The sequence below is a fragment of the Chrysochloris asiatica genome, unplaced genomic scaffold (genome assembly GCF_000296735.1).
Source record: "Chrysochloris asiatica unplaced genomic scaffold, ChrAsi1.0 scaffold00091, whole genome shotgun sequence".
Classification (NCBI taxonomy): domain Eukaryota; kingdom Metazoa; phylum Chordata; class Mammalia; order Afrosoricida; family Chrysochloridae; genus Chrysochloris; species Chrysochloris asiatica.
In genome coordinates this window covers 11,797,461-11,801,904 of record NW_006408609.1, presented here as the reverse complement: position 1 = coordinate 11,801,904, position 4,444 = coordinate 11,797,461, and the positions used below count along the sequence as shown (strand labels likewise).

Genomic DNA, 4,444 nt, shown 5'->3' with positions numbered 1-4,444 from the left:
CAGCATCAATGGGCTCAAGCGTGGCAACGATAGGATCAGACAATGTTTCATTCTGCTGTGCATAAGGTCAGTATGATTGGATACCAACTCGATGGCACCTAACAACAACAACAACAATTTTTTTGATATTCTCTGCATTCAGACAAGATCCATCTGACGTTAACACGCTATCCCTAGTTCCAAGTCTTCTTCTGAATCCGGCTTGAACGTCTGGAATTTGTCTGTCAATGTATCCTTGCAATCATGTCTGTATTACCTTTAGTAAAACTTTACTCGCATGGGATATCAAAGAGATTGTCCACTGATTTCCACATTCTGTTGAATCACCTTTCTTTGGAAAGGACACAAATATGGATATCTTTCAATCAGTTGGCCAAATAATTGTCTTCTAAATTTCTTGGCATAGATGAGTGAGTGCCTTCAGTGCCACCTCACTTTCTTGAAATATTTCGATTTTTATTCCATCAATTGCTGGTGCCTTGTTCTTTGCCAGTTCCTTCAATGAACCTTGGAATTCTTCCTTTCGTATCATTGGCTCTTGATCATATACTACTTTTGAAATGACTGAAAATCAACCATTTCCTTTTGGTACAGTGACTCTGTATTCCCTCCATCTTCTTTTGGTGCTTTCTGCATCGTTCAATAATTTGCTCAGAGAATCCTTCAATAAAGAAAGCCGAGGCTTAAAGTTTTTCTTTAATTCCCTCAGCTTGAGAATTGCTGAATGTGTTCTCCCCTTTTGGGATCTTTGCACATTTCATTATAATATTTGACTTTGTCTTCTCGAGCTGACGTTTAAATTTTTCTATTCAGCTCTTGTACCTCCTCATTTCTTCTATTTGCTATAGTATCTGTATATTGGAGAGCAAGTTTCAGAGTCTCTTCTGACATCCATTTTGATCTTTTTCTTCTTTTGTCTTTTTGATGAATATTTGTTTTCTTCTTGTATGATGTTCTTGATGTCATCTCATAACTCTTCTGGTTTTTGGCTTTAGTGTTTAACGTATCAAATATATTCTTCAGATGATCTCTAAATTCAGGTGGGATATAATCAAGGTCATATTTTGGTTCTCATGAATTTGTTTTCATTTTCCTCAGCTTCAGTCTGAATTTGCAAATGAGCAGTGGATGGCCTGTTCCAAAATCTACCCCTGGCCATGTTTTGGCTGATGATATGGAGCTTTTCCATTGTCTCTTTCCACAGATGTAGTCAATTTGATTTCTATGTATTCCATCTGGTGAGGTCCATGTATATAGTTGTCTCCTATGCTGTCTAAAAAAAAGGTATTTAGTCATCTTTTTTGTTGTTTAAAAGGAATTTCAATGAGGAAGTCATTTTCTTGCAAAATTCTATCATGTGATCTCCAGTATGATTTCTATCAATGAAGCCATATTTCCCAACTACCAATCCTTCTTTGTATCCAATCTTTGCATTCCAATTGCCAGTAATTATCAATACATCTTGATTGCCTATTTTATCAAGTAATTCTTAAGTTTCATATCACTGGCTTTAGTGGTTGGTATGTAAATTTGAATAAGAATTGTATTTACTAATATTCCTCCTCATAATCATCTGAATATTATCCTACCGTGGACAGCATTGTACCTATACGCAGATCTTGATTTTTGTTGTTGTTGTGATGATGAATATGACAGGATTCCTCTTCAATTTGTCATTCCCAGCACAGTAAACCATGTGATTGTCAGATTCAGAATTGCCAATATCACTCAACTTCAGCTTCCTAATGTCTAGGGTATCAATGTTTAAGCCTTCCATTCATTTTTGACAACTTACAATTTTACTAGATTCATACTTCATACATTCCATATTTTGATTATTAATGGATGTTTACATAGCAATTTCTCCTCATTTTAAGTCGTGTCCCATCAGCTAATGAAAGTCTTAAAAGCTTTTTAATTCATGTCATCCTGGTTAACTCTACATTGAGGAGGCAACTCTTCCCCAGTTGTATTTTGAGTGCCTTCCAACCTGAGGGTCTCATCTTCTCACACTATATCTTACAATATTCTGGTATTCATAATGCTTTAATATTCAATAATCTGGTGCTATCTGTGGTCTTCTGCTAGTCATAAGGTTTTCAGTGACTAAATATAAAGAAGCAGTCTATCTCTCCTTTCTATTCTTTCTTAGTCTGTCTCAGCTGCAACCTGTTCACATGGGTGACCCACTGGTGTTTAAAATACCAGTGGCATAGCTTCCAGAATCACAGCACAGTCAAGTCATCAGAGTAGGACAAATTAATAAATGAGTGTTGGATGTAGAACAGAACAATAACACTTAACAACAAATATATATATATATATATATATATATATATATATATATATATACACACTATACTTAACAACAGCAACATATGTATGCATATATGTATGTATATACATATATGTATGTATACACACATATATATGTTATTGTTAAGTGCCATTGAGTCAGTCCTCACTCATAGCGACCCAGTATATGATTTCTGAAAAGCAGCTGGTGAACTTGAACCTTGAGGTTCAAACTGACCTTCTTGTCCAGCACATTAACCCACAGTGCCATACTAGGACATCATATATGCTGTTGTGGTTGTATTCCATCCAGTGAGGTGCATGTGTATAACTAGTATTATGTTGTTTTAAAAAAAGTTATTTGCAATGAATAAGTCATTGGTCTTGCAAAATCCTGTCATGTGATTTCAAGCATCATTTTTATCACTAAGGCCACACTTCCCAACTACTGAGTTTTCCTCTTTGTTTGCAATCTTTTCATTCCATTCATCAATTATTGCATGTTATTTATATATATCTAGGAGTCCTGGTATGGTGTTGTGGGAAAATGTACTGAACTGCAAAGTCGGTTTGAATTTCAAGATTAGTGGATTCAAAGTCACCAGTCACTCTATAGTGAAACTCATAGTGAAACCAGTCACTCATAGTGAAACCCTATAAAGGATCACTATGAGTCAGAACTGACTCGACAGCACTTAACAACCACACATGCATATGTTGTTGTTCAGTGCTCTTGAGTTGGTACCTTGTGCTTCAAAGCATCCTTGCAGCCCAGTGCATTAACTCACTATGCCACAGCAGGACTCCATATATAGATATGTAGAGTCCTGGTGTGGCACTGTGGAAACTGGACCCAAAACTTTATTTGAACTAAAAGGTTGATTGTTGAAACTCATCAGCCACTCCTTGGAAACCCTATACAGGGTCTCTGAGTCAGAACTGGCTCAATAGCACTTAACATATATATATATACTGTCATATATATTCACACCTATCTATCTATCTATCTATCTCTATCTATCTATCTATCTATCTATCTATCTATCTATCTATCTATCTATCTATCTATCTATCTATCTATCTATCATCTATCTATCTATAGATAGATAAGTGTGAACATATATACCGAGTATATATGTATATATTGGTAGAGGTGATAAGTGCTGTTGAGTTATTTCTGACCCTTAGAGACCCTGTATGGAGTTTCTGAGGAGCAGCTGCTGAGTTTGAATCACTGAACTTGTAGTTAACAGTATAATACTGTGTCTCACAGGATTTTTGTAAGAGACAGAGCTTCTATTAAATTTATTCACTGCTCTTGCTCTTAGAGAGGCATTTCTTACAACTTCTGTAACTTCAGAATCCATTCTCTGAGTTATCTTATTTTTCAGAATTCCAGTTGGAATCTGCGTTCTTACACTGCTCAGGAATGAGTTCTAAATTACAGCACTCTTCAAGATCCTGGACATTTTGGTGTAATTTAATATTCTTTTGTTGAAAATGAAGTCAATTTTTGGCTGTCTTCTTTAAGAAACTAAAACAAAAAGAGTCATCAAATATGCTCTGTTAGATTGCACAAGCTATTATGTATGAAAGAGTAAACCCCATCAGTAGGCATGGAGATCACCTGGAATTTCCAGATGGTTCCTCAGAATGGGGGTTTTCAAAAGACCATTTATAGACATATGTGTCTGGTTTGAATACTTAGTCTTCATGGTCTTTAATCATATAGCATTATGTGAAATGCCGCTGACTGAATGGCTTGATGGAGTGTTGGAGCCTGTGGAGTTTCCAGGCTCCTGACCACCACCAAGGTCTGTAGCCACTGAGAATGTGGTCCTGAGTAGCCTGATTCTTGCTCCATGAAAAACAAAAAACAAGGGAGGTGAGAATCAGACTTCACTATATAGAGGCTTAGAGAGCTCTGTTATCAAATGAATGAGGGAGAGAACAACATATGGGTGGGCAAAGAGTACACCCAGGATAAGAGAAACACCTATAGTACTATTATACGATTGCTATTCTTTTCCTACTTGTTTGCAGTAGCAAAGATTTTTTTCTCTCAAAATACATTCAAATACAAAGCATATGCTTTGATTTTTAATTCTTGGTAGTCTAAGTTATACCAATATTATCAGTGGTGGAAGTT

At 36.0% G+C, this 4,444-nt stretch overlaps 1 pseudogene; it reads right to left on the bottom strand.

Annotated features, from left to right (window-relative positions):
• LOC102812415 overlaps window positions 1–3,662 on the bottom strand; it is a 33,401-nt pseudogene extending 29,739 nt beyond the window's left edge.
• Window positions 3,663–4,444: the final 782 nt, after the last annotated feature.